Consider the following 13,498-nt stretch of genomic DNA (forward strand, 5'->3'; position numbering starts at 1 on the left):
GCATGACTTGATAAACCAGGTGCCCATTCACGTACTGTTGGAGAATAAAAGTTAAGCGTTGATGTAAAAGACATCAAAGCTGAGCCACGTTTAGTAAGAATGGCAGAACGTGTTGTCTTGGCAATATGATGTGACAACTCTTCATTTACACTAGATATACTGTTCAGCACAGCAATACCCTTCATCTACGTGGTTCTTCTGCAAAGCCTTTCTCACATGATGGAAGTTACTTTTTTGCTGCTTGAGGCTACAGTCTAGCTCCTGAAGAAGCTTCATTTTCTTCCTGTTGTGCATGTTCAATTGACACACAGAGTACAACTTTTTCTTGATGGTACGTCTGAATTAAGGGGAACGTCTTTTGGCAACACTGGAAAACAAATAAACATATAAACATAGCATTACATGTCATAATTTTGGTTGCACGTAAATTATTATTACTTTCAGGAGCAGCAGTTCCCAATATAAGGAAAACTCTTACAGTATAAATATTAACACAGTGCAGAATATTAATATAAGAACAAAAAAAGAATTAATATATTGAACATTTTTAGTAAATAATTTGTTTTCTAATCACTACATTCATTCGCATGATTATTTCACATGTAAACATAAAAAAATAGTGCTTAGACAAGTGTTGTGACACCAGCTGCCAAGAGCATAGGAAAAAAAGTTTAATGTAAAATCCTGCAGAATATGTAAGTATCGTACAGTGAAAAATTACAGCCATTTATGAAACATCTAGTGCAACTTAGAATTCTCATGTATAAGAGAACTGATGAAAAAACTGCAAGGCTGTTATGCAAACACATGACGGTAAAGTTTGATCAAACTGAGGCTTACGGAAACTTTGTGAACATATTGTGCTGTATTTGATTGGTGTGCTATATTTCATCGCAAAGCCTTGATCCAGGAGCTTTTCCTTATGTTGTACTTTCATAATCAACATACTTTCATCATAAAAGTCCATTAGTGAATACATCGAAACGAATAGTCCATATTTAAACCAAAAGCATTACTTTAGCTAAAGCATTTACCGGTAGAAAGTAACAGCAGATTTCCACTTTTGTTTGCTCATCTATTGGTAAGACGAGTAATCATTTATGGACAAATTTGTTTTTCTATTTCGATGAATAAAACTACAATACACACGCGTTTTGGTCTCAAACATATGGCGGACTACGTAAGTCGTTGGCTTCATGTTCACGGTGCTAGGGCGTGTCCATAGGTCCCATCTCCTCGGTCTCCACAAAATTTATCAGCAGCCCTTTGTCTACTTATTTCCTCTCAAGTCCTTAACCGATGCTTAAGACTAGTGACAGGAGATTGTACTCAGTTCAACAGTCATTTGGTGGAGGGTACCCTGTAGCACTAATAGTCGTTTCCGTTCCTGTTCCAAACTTGGAAATTGGAAATTTGTGGTAAGCTAACCATAGCTAAGTCGATGTCTTTGACTAACACGAAGGCCAGAGTAAACGTGGGAAATGAGTGTCTGTTTCTGATACACGGGAAGCTCCTCTCGCTTGCACAAGCCAAGTGCACGTGTGGCTTACATTACATCTACATCTGCGCATACATGCTTCGCAAGCCATAGCTTGGTGCCGGCCGGTGTGGCCGAGCGGTTCTAGGTGCTTCAGTCTGGAACAGGGCGACCGCTGCGGCCGGAGGTTCGAATCCTGCCTCGGGCATGGATGTGTATGATGTCCTTAGGTTAGTTAGGTTTAAGTAGTTCTAAGTTGTAGGGGACTGATGACCTCTGATGTTAAGTCCCATAGTGCTCTCAGAGCCATTTGAACCATAGCTTGGTGCCTGGTGGAGGGTACCCTGTAGCACTAATAGTCGTTTCCGTTCCTGTTCCAAACTTGGAAATTGGAAATTTGTGGTAAGTTCCTATGGGACCAAACTACTGATGTCATCGGTCCCTAGACTTACACATTACTTAATCTAAGTTAAACTAACTTACGCTGAGGACAACGCGCACACCCATGCCCGAGGGAGGACTCGAAACTCCGACGGATGCAACCGCGCGAACCGTGGCAAGACGCCCAAGACCGGGCGGCTGTCCCGCGTGGCGTTCCTGTTCCACTGGCCTTCCTATTTGCCCTAATTTCTCATGTCTTATCTTCATGGCCATTATGCAAAATGTGTGTTGCTGGTAGTAGAATCTTTCTGCAGTCAGCTTCAAATGCCGGTTCTCTAAATTTTCTAATATTTTTCCCCATAAGAACATCGCTTTCTCTCCAGGGATTCCCATTTGAGTTCCCGAAGCATCTTCGTAATTCGTAATTCTTACAAGTTGTTTGAACCTACTGGTAACAAATCTAGCAGCACACCTCTGAACTGCTTCATTGTCTTCCCTTAATAATACGTGGTGCGGATCCCAAAAACTCGAGCAGTTCGCAGGAAAAGGTAACACTAGCGTGTTATATGGTCTCCTATACAGGTAAGCCACTTTCTTAAAAATCTCCAAATAAACAGAAGACGACCATTCGCCTTCGCTACCACAGTCCCCAAAGGCTTATTCCATCTCATATCGCTTTCCAAAGTTGCTCTCAGATGTTTGAAGGATGTGACTGTGTAAAGCAGGACTGCACAAATGCTGTATCCGAACATTACAGGTTTGTTTTTCCCACTCATGCACATTAACTTACTTTTTCTACATCCAGATCTTGCTGCCATTCATCACAGCAAATAGAAATTTGGTCTAAGTGATTTTGAATCCTCCTGCAGTCAGTGAACTTCGACGTCTTACCGTACACCTCAGCATTGCCAGCAAAGAAGCGCAGATTGCTGGCCACCCTGTCCACCAGATCACTAATGTACGCAGAAAATAATAACAGTCCTATCACGCATCCCTGGGGTACTCCGCCTGCCGGTGTGGCCTTGCGGTTCTAGCACTACAGTTTGGAACCGCGTGACCGCTACGGTCGCAGGTTCGAATCCTGCCATGGGCATGGTTGTGTGTGATGTCCTTAGGTTAGTTAGGTTTAATTAGTTCTAAGTTCTAGGCGACTGATGACCTCAGCAGTTAAGTCACATAGTGCTCAGAGCCATTTGAACCATTTTTGGGGTACTCCTGTCGATACACTTGTCTCTGATGAACATTACAATCGATACCGATACTAAGACGCATAAAAATATAGGGTTTTACACTGCTACTGCGTCACATTACCTAACAGGTACGTAACAATTAGCACAATGTTGGGGAAAAAGTTGTTCCCTCCAGCATTTAGCTGGCGAGGAGAGGAGAGATGACGGCATAAATTTCGACAGACGTTGTGCTAGTATCGTGAGTTAATTTTCAAACCTTCCGCAATGTCTCACGGAATGATGGTACGTGATGCTATTGATGACGATCTGTCCATCAGATGGGAATATTTAGCTGAGGTAGTCACCTCTGTTGCTGAACTTACCCTCGCAGTCTCCCGGCTAACGATGGCACACTAGTCTATTATCCGGCGTCTACGTCAGAAAATGAAGTCAGTGTTAAATCTGTACTATGCTTGTTAGAAATTATTAAAATTTGGTGCAAATGTTTTGTGACTTGCCAACGGCATAACCACAGTGGGCACAGGTTCCCGTCCAACCACTGTCGGACTTGGCAGGCACTTTAATGAGTGACCGACCGTGGCTGCCGAGCGTTGTTGGCAAGCGTACTGAACTCAGCGCTTGTGAGGCCAATTGAGAAACTACACTCATGCTCATAAATTAAGGACAATGGTGATACATGGCGAAACAACGCTCTGGTGGGCGGTTTGCGGGTTTAAATCACCTCGGGGTATGACCATGCGGTGCAAGTGACCTGCGGTCGTTGCACGGTGGCGCTGGCAGCAGTCCACATACGTGGAGGTGTGTTGGTGCATGTCAGAGTACGGTGCAGCGAGTAAGTGTGCAGAAGTTATCAGACGTGCTAATGGGGACTGTGTGTTGAAAATGGCTCAAAGAACACATATTGATGACGTTACGAGGGGTAGAATACTAGCGCGATTGGGGGGTGGTCAAACACAGCAGGTCGTAGTAAGGGCCCTCTGTGTGCCACAAAGTGTGATCTCAAGATTATGGCAACTATTCCATCAGACAGGAAACGTGTACAGGCGTTACAGTACGGGACGTCCATAGTGTACAACACCACAAGAAGACTGATATCTCACCATCAGTGCCCGAAGACGGCCACTGAGTACTACAGGTAGCCTTGCTCGGGACCTTACCGCAGCCACTGGAACAGTTGTCTCCAGACACAGAGTCTACAGACATGGTTTGTTCGCCCGGAGACCTGCAAGGTACATTCCACTGACCACTTGTCACAGGAGAGCCCTTAAAGCCTGACGCAAGAACAAGTATATCGTCATTGGAACAGTGGTCCCAGGTTATGTTCACGGATGAGTTCAGGTATAGTCTGAACAGTGATTTTCGCCGGATTTTCATCTGGCATCAACCAGGAACCAGATACCAACCCCTTAATGTCCTTGATAGAGACCTGTATGGAGGTCGTGGTTTGATGGTGTGGGGTGGGATTATGATTGGAGCACGTACACCCCTGCATCTTTGACAGAGGAACTGTAACAGGTCAGGTGTATCGGGACGTCATGTTGCACAAGTATGTCCGCCTTTTGAGGGTTGCAGTGGGTCCGAACTTCCTCCTGATGGATGATAACGCACGGCCCCACAGAGCTGACATTGTGGAGGAGTACCTTGAAACAGAAGATATCAGGCGAATGGTCTGCCTTTTCTCCAGACCTAAACCTCATCGAGCTCGTCTGGGATAGTCTCTGTCGACGTATCGCTGCACGTCTTCAAACCCCTAGGACACTTCAGGAGCTCCGACAGACACTGGTGCAAGAATGGGAGGCTATACCCCAGCAGCTGCTCGACTCCCTGATCCAGAGTATCCCAACCCGTTGTGCGGTCTGTGTACGTGTGAATGGTGGTCACATCCCATATTGATGTCGGGGTACATCCGCAGGAAACAGTGGCGTTTTGTAGCACATGTGTTTCGGGACGGTTTTCTCAATCACCAATACCGTGGACTTACAGATCTGTGTCGTGTGTGTTCCCTATGTGCCTATGCTATTAGCGCCAGTTTTGTGTAGTGCCACGTTGTGTAGCACCACATTCTGCAATTACCCTTAATTTATGAGCATTTAGTTTATTGAGAAGCAGCGGTTCCAGTCAAAAAAGCTGACAGAGGCCGAGAGAGATGTGTGCTGACCACATGCCTCTCCATATCCACATCCACTGAAGCCTATCGGCTGAGGATGACGCGACAGTCGGTCGGTACCTTTTGGCCTTCCGAGAGTTACTCGGAGTTTAGCTTTTAGTTTGTTGACTTATCCTCGTGTAATTTATTCTAGACGTTAACCACGTATTTCATGAACACTGGTAGCAGATCCACTTGCAGCGCACAACAGAGCACCTGCTGGAGCGCGACTCGCCGCCCCTGAGTGTCGTACTGCGGCTCTGAATGAACGTCAGCTGTCACTCAGGCGGCGGGCGCCATAAACACGGACCACCAGCCGCGCTGCAACTGGACACCCAGTGTATACGGCGGAGACAGACCCTCCTTCCGCTGCTCCGGGATTCAAAACAGAGAGAGCGGCGAGCGTCGCAGTCGCTGTACGCTAGTGGCGGAGCTCCTCCAAAGGCGAGCACGTTTTTTGCTACTTCTTCGCTGCCGTGGAAGGCAGAGCGGCGGGGAGCCGCAAGTAGCAGACTGGCGAGCAACCTCTGTCATGAAAGACGTATTGCTCGGTAGGACGGTGACTGTGTGAAGTGTATTAAGCCGACTCGTAACGAATTTTGGGGAAGATCTTGGCTATTGACTTTTGTTAGTTGATTCGGAGGCGGGACCAAACAGTGAAGTCATCGGTCTCGTTGGATGAGGGAAGGATGGGGAAGGAAGTCGGCCGTGCCCTTTGAAAGGAACCATCGCGGCATTTGCCTGAAGCGATTTGGGAAAATCACAGAAAACCCAAACCTGGACAGCCGCACGCGGGTTTGAACCGTCGTCCTCCCGAATGAGAGTCCAGTGTGGTAACCACTGCGGCACCTCGCTCGGTAGTGACTTTTGTCTGAGGATGCCAGTTATTAAGCTGCTCTCACAATTGTACCAACATTGGGAGACCCCAACGACGACCGACGTCGGCCGGAGACAGTCGATCTATTGTGTGGTGTGCGTACTGTAAGACCTTCGGCACACACACCATCAGATTATATGACTTATCGCTCTAACGAAGTAGGCGAGTGTCAGCAATATGTCTCGTGGTCTTATCGTGGCGTGTTTATCTTCTGCCGTTAGGTCAGACGATAGAAATGCCAGTTGCACGCTTAGAGTAGCAGATTGAGGTGACCAACTTTAAACAGGACTTGATTAATTTTCACACATATTTATTAAAATAGAAAAATCATAGATATTACGTAACTTGATTCTGGATGCTGTTTATAATTGACAATCTGAAGTTCTTTTGGTCTTGGTACGTCAATCTTATTCTCACATATCTCTAATACTTGACAAAGTGTCTGTTCATTTATCTTCATGGCTATGTACAGGAATATGATAATCTTATTAGGCTCAAACTGGAACTTGACTATAGACTGGTACAGACTAATGCAGACTAACGCAGACTGAGTAATCGGAGGTCTGTACACTCGTTATAATACCTCGCGCGTTCAGGTATCACTGCGCGAGTGTGATCCGCGAGGAGAATAGATTCTATATTGGCAGCAATCTCATTGGCTGCATTACATAATAATACGCGGACCGGCGGAAGCAGAATTTGGTCCGTCTTTATGGCAGCGCCATCTCGTAGTGCGGAGACGGACGAGCGCTGCGCCTGCGCTGTTGTGCTTAGCCCAATTAGCCTCTTGCAAGGTGCTCGAGAGAGTGCTGTTGCAGAGGCTCCATGACACGCTTACAGCGCATGATGTTATACGACCCGAACAATTCGGTTTCAAGGACAAGTTATCTGCCAAACTTCAACTTCTACGGATCACCGAACGGATACAAGAAGGATACAACAAGCAGCACTTCACGATTGGTGTCTTCCTTGATATCGAAAAAGCTTACGATAAGGTGTGGCGGCCGAACCTTATCGTCAAACTGCATCGCACTACCCCTATTGTGGATTGTTACATTAGACTCATAGACAGCTTTCTGCAGGACAGGAAACTGTATGTCCGAATCGACGATAAAAACTCCGAAATGAAACTGATCTCCGCAGGAATTCCGCAGGGCTCTGTCATTTCGCCTCTGCTTTCCAACTTATATATAAATGACATCCCAACAATCCCCCTTCTTACGGCGAGTTTTTATGCGGACGATACGGCCTTTCTGACAACTGGACGACACTTGGACCAGCTAATAGCTAGGATGCAACGGCAACTTGCTGTAGTGGAACGCTGGGCGCTGCAAAATAAGATAACGATCAACCCGACGAAGACGGCAGCCGTTCTGTTCACACGGAGGAAACCAGTTCTGAACGACAGACTCCAAATAGCTGACCAATTTATCTCATGGTCGCCGGGAGTGAAGTATCTCGGTGTCTACCTTGACAAAAAATTACTCTTTACGCAGCATATTGACGACAAGAAGACGGTAGCCCAGAAGATGGCCAGGTCATTAATTCCGTTCCTGAAGAGTAAGGATCTAAACCCTATGACTAAACTCCAATTGTATAAGGCAACGGTGGAACCCACAATGTATGGCTCAACCTCGTGGGGAACTACGTGCGTCTCCAACTAAAACAAACTCCAAGCGCTGCAAAATATTTGCTATCGATGGATCACAGGAGCTCCATGGTGGACAAGAAACGTCGACATCCGCACCGCACTCCACGAGACCACTATACAAGAGAAGGTCCATGACAAGGCTCTACGAGTTTTTGACAAGATCGATGCCCTTAGGGACGAAGTTCGACAATTACAAACGGTAGGAACGGTAAACCCTGCAAGATGGCACAAGTATCGAGTACCGAAGTCAATAACGTTTCACCCCCCATAGGCAATCTGTCATAACACGAGGAAGCAGTCACACATAACAGCCTTGACACATTTCACCCTTCACAGGAGATAGACATCACCAAAGACAGCAGGCTAAAGGACCCACTGCGTGCCCAAGCCTAACTGAATGTGTAATAAATAAAGTGTTTTCCTTTTATCCTTACATCCCATCCTAGAAGAATAAGTCATCAAGGATGATCTCTTCAGTCCACACTACACACTATATTTATATAAAAAAAATTGTGCTTAGCGGGGCGCGCTCTATTGGGAAAGCTGTGTACGCGGAACTATGTACACAACATATTGAAACCGGTGTACCAGCACGTGCGCGGTCTCAGTGCAATCAGTCTCAACACACGAACGTACAGACTTCCGTCGACGATCGGTGAACTTCAAAATGTTTCCTTTGGTCGAACCGGCGAAGTCCCCTCATGAAAAACATCTTAGAAATTTTTAAATTTAGTGCAAGGAATAAGTTTATATCTCGGAATCTAAGGTCAGAAAAAGGTACTTCGTTAGAAACCACAAGTTTCAAACAACATTTAATTGTAATTGTAATTGATTGAATGTTAACTTATATTACATTACATTACGCATGTTCTGCGACTTTCTAGCCATTTCAGCTTCATGCCTATATTTTTGCAACACAGGCAAAATCTGTACTGGATATTTTAGGCCCAGACTATAACATCAAAAAATTACATATTCGAGTGAGATACGTGACGTATTTCCATTTGGATGCTTAAAGTTTGTACAGAATCTTTTTTTGGGTTGTACTTGATGGGCATTTACTGTCTACAAATTATTATTATTGCTTACTGACGTTTTAATGCCAGCAGCGTGGTGATTCTGTTATACGAGGTGATCTGCAAATGTGCTGTGTGTTTCCACATTTCAGCTCTCTAGGTGTCCAGAGTATGGAATTCTAAAATTCATGTGGCTTTCACATGTATACTAAATGACAATCATTCAACGTTAATTGACATACAATGTATGTCTGTCTTGCTGAATTTATTTGGGTGGTTCAAATGGTTCAAATGGCTGTAAGCACTATGGGACTTAACATTTGAGGTCATCAGTCCCCTAGACTTAGAACTACGTAAACTTCACTAATCTAAGGACATCACACACATCCATGCCTGAGGCAGGATTCGAACCTGCGACCGTAGCAGCAGCGTGGCTCCGTACTGAAGCGCCTACAACTTCTCGACCACAGCGGCCGGCTTTAGATGTGGAAACTTGTATGAAAGACAGCAACTAGCTTGCACCAAATGATAGTTTTGACGATAAATACGTACTTCATAGCCATTTTCTGTATGTTTTGGAGACAATAAAGCCTAATCAGCTGAACTTTAAAACTTTTCAAGCAAGGTATTTAGAATCACAATGCCCGATAATTTTACAAACTTTCAGATGCTGCCTCCAAACTTGAGGTATGCTTTTGGCGACTGAACCAGGACCTATCAACACGGAATGAAGGGGCTGACAACAAGAAACCTATTGAGGGAGGCAGACTGAATGTTAGGGATGAGAAGTTTAAACCCGACCCCCCCACAAGCTGTGCCACCATTTCATTGGCTCCGCTTCAATTTGAATTTATTTTTGAACACCTTCCTGTATGTTCATGAGCGATGAGTTACAATGCATCCCCACTTGTTACCGTAAATCTGTGTGTGATATCACTGTTACATCTTTTCATTAACATTCTGACTGCCCTTGAGTATCTGCAGTCTTTTCTGCGCACCATTCTAATGGAATCCTGTTATTCCACTGTGGAAATGACGTTTATGTTCCACTGTTATGGTCTGGAAAATGGGAGCAACCGTTGGGTCTGTGTCCGGTATGCTGAAAAATGCTACCATGGAGTTTTTCAGTGTGTGTGTGTGACTCTCGAAGACCTTTATATGAGCAGCTACCATACTGAGTAGTTCCTCTAACCGGAACTCCACAGATCGTATATAATAGCATGAAAATTATGCCAGAAGTTCTGTGGTTTCACAGTAACAGAGTACTGTGTTCTCATTTCTTTACTGCTTTCTGTAGGGCGATCATAATAGCAAAATGTTTGCAGTGGAAGAAATGTGTTTCACAGTAGCGAACATGAACTAGTGCTCGTAGAAGAGATGCATTTTAGATACCATGTTCACTAGACGTTTTTCTCTTACTTAGTCCATACTGCCACCTCTCAAAATATGGATAACTTTTTTTTTACACTCTTTATGTTCCTAAAACAGTTTCAGATCTGATGTGACTGCTGCGGCGTTTTAGTGCGTCGGAAGAGAAGTTTATCTACATCTACGTCATGCTTCGCAAGCCGTCTAACGATGTGTAGCGTAGTGTACTTCTGGTACCACTAACTGATCCGCCCTTCCCTTTTCTGCTCGCGAATGGCGCGTGGGAAAAATGACTGTCGGTAAGCCTCTGTATTAATACTAACATCTCGAAATTTCTCGCTCTGGTCATTTCGTGAGATGTATGTACGAGGAAGTACTATGTTGCTCGAATGAAATTTCTCTCGAAATTTAAGTAGCAAACTTCTCCGTGGTGTACAACCCTCTCTCGTAACATCTCCCGCTGGAGTTAGCTGAGCTTCTCCGTAACGCTTTCGCCTCTATGAAACGATCCCGTGACGACACACGCCGCCCTTCGTTAGATCTTGCGTATTAATGTTATCAGCCCCAACTGGTCAGGATCTCATGTAAACGGACAGTACTCAAGAACCGCTCTTACAAGTGGCTTATAAGACACTTTCTTCGTTGGTGAGTAGCATTTCCGAAAGTCTTGCGTCAGATTTTTTTTTTTTTTACCATATTGTTATTTTAACACCTGAACAAAACAGGTAGGCTGGCAGCGGCATGCTACGCCGCTCTTCAGCCAGATAGTTGACAATCACAGTACAAAAAATGGAGAATGAAAATGAACATAGTGACGGGCAAAAAAATAGTGGTCACAGTCACACACACAAAAAAAAGGAGCCGTTCACACTCGACGAGAAAGACACTGAAAACACGTTGACACGGCGCACAGAACACTGATGAATCCGATGGCACAAGTGAACGGAGAAGCGTGATGGCGGACACTAAAAACACGAAACGACGTCACACACACGAGACACAGATGGCGATGATATCCGGCGCGCGAAAGTCCACGTAGCGTGTGCGAGTCCGGGGACCAGCCAAGAGGGGAAGCAGGGTGAGGGTGGGTGGAGAGGGTGGAGAGGGGAGAACAGAGATGCCAATGGCTGAGGAGAGGGGAGGAGGAGTAGAAGGACAGGGGAGGGGAGGCCCGGGGGAGAAGTGGGGAGGAGGGGGGGGAGGGATGGAGGGTGCCCAAAGGAACAGATACAGGAAGAGGGAGGCAGGATCAAAGTTGGTAGGAGGGGTAGATGGAGGGGAGGAGGACATCATCAGGGAGGGGGAGCTGGCGGAAGCCACCTTGGGAGAGGGTAAGGAGGGTGGAGAGATGGAGACCGGGTGGGACGTGGGAATACAGGCGCGGCAGTGGGCGGGGGTGGGTGAGGAGTGGGGAGACGAGCGGGTGAGGAGGATCGAGTTTGTGGGAAGCGTACAGGATCCGTATCCTTTCAAGGAAAATGAGGAGGTGGGGAAGGGGATGAGATCGTACAGGATCAGCGTGGGGGAGGGGAGACGGATGTGATAGGCAAGGCGGAGAGCATGACGTTCAAGGATTTGGAGGGATTTATAAAAGGTGGGGGGGGGGCGGAGATCCAAGCCGGATGGGCATAACAAAGGATAGGGCGGATGAGGGACTTATAGGTGTGGAGGATGGTGGAGGGGTCCAGACCCCACGTACGGCCGGAGAGGAGCTTGAGGAGACAGAGTCGGGAGCGTGCCTTGGCTTGGATTGTCCGGAGGTGGGGAGTCCAGGAGAGGCGACGGTCGAGGGTGACGCCAAGGTACTTAAGGGTGGGAGTGAGGGTGATAGGACGGCCATAGATGGTGAGACTGAAATCAAGAAAGGAAGGGGTGGTTTTGCCCACAATGATCGCCTGGGTTTTGGAGGGATTGACCTTGAGCAACCACTGGTTGCACCAAGCGGTGAAACGGTCAAGATGGGATTGGAGAAGGTGTTAGGAGTGCTGTAGGGTGGGGGCAAGGGCAAGGAAGGCGGTGTCATCGGCAAACTGGAGAAGGTGGACGGGGGCTGACGGCGGCGGCATGTCCGCCGTGTACAAAAGGTACAGAAGGGGGGAGAGGACGGAGCCTTGGGGCACACCAGCAGAGGGGAAAAAGGTGTAGGAACCTGTGTTATGGACGGTGACATAGGAAGGACGGCGGGAGAGAAAGGAGCCGATCAGACGGACGTAGTTAATGGGAAGGGCGAAGGTTTGGAGCTTGAAGAGGAGGTCGGAATGCCATACGCGGTCTCAGGCACGTTCGAGGTCCAGGGAGAGGATGATTGCGGAGCGACGGGAATTAAGCTGTTCGGAAAGGAGGTGAAGGAGAAGGTCGTCGGAAGAGAAGGACGGCCGAAAGCCACACTGGGTAACGGGAAGGAGGCGGTGCTGGCGGAGATGCTGGTGGATGCGTCGGGTCAGGATAGATTCCAGGACCTTGCTGAAGACCGATTGCGTCTGATTTTCCTACTATTTGTTTTATGTGGTCATTCCACTTACGGTCACTGTGGATAGTTCTCCTAGATATTTTACAGTATATACTGTTTTCGACGGCTTGTCATCAATAATGTAATTGTACAGTAGTGGATATCCGTCTCCCATATATGCCGTATAAAGGGTGGTCCATTGATAGTGACCGGGCCAAATATCTCACGAAATAAGCATCAAACAAAAAAACTACAAAGAACGAAACGCCAAGGGGGGAAACCACATGGCGCTATGTTTGGCTCGCTAGATGGCGCTGCCATAGGTTAATCGGATATCAACTGCGTTTTTTTAACTAGGAACCCCCATTTTTAATACACGTTTGTGTAGTACGTAAGGAAATGTGAATGTTTTAGTTGGAACACTTTTTTCGCTTTGTGATAGATAGCGTTGTAATAGTCACAAACTTATAAATACGTGGTATCATGTAACATTCCGCCAGTGCAGACGGTATTTGCTTCGTGATTCATTACCCGTGTTAAAATGGACCGTTTACCAATTGCGGAAAAGGTCGATATCGTGTTGATGTATGGCTATTGTCATCAAAATGCCCAACGGGCGTGTGCTATGTATGCTGCTCGGTATCCTGGACGTCATCATCCAAGTGTCCGGACCGTTCGCCGGATAGTTACGTTATTTAAGGAAGTGTTCAGCCACATGTGAAACATCAACCACGAACTGCAACAAATGATAATGCCCAAGTAGGTGTTTTAGCTGCTGTCGCGGCTAACCCGCTCATCAGTAGCAGACAAATTGCGCGAGAATCGGGAATCTCAAATACGTCGGTGTTGACAATGCTACATCAACATCGACTGCATCAGTAACATATTTCTATGCACCAGGAATTGCATGGCGACGACTTTGAACGTCGTGTACAGTTCTGCA

This window comes from Schistocerca cancellata, chromosome 3, assembly GCF_023864275.1.
Source record: "Schistocerca cancellata isolate TAMUIC-IGC-003103 chromosome 3, iqSchCanc2.1, whole genome shotgun sequence".
In the NCBI taxonomy this organism is placed as follows: Eukaryota; Metazoa; Arthropoda; class Insecta; order Orthoptera; family Acrididae; genus Schistocerca; species Schistocerca cancellata.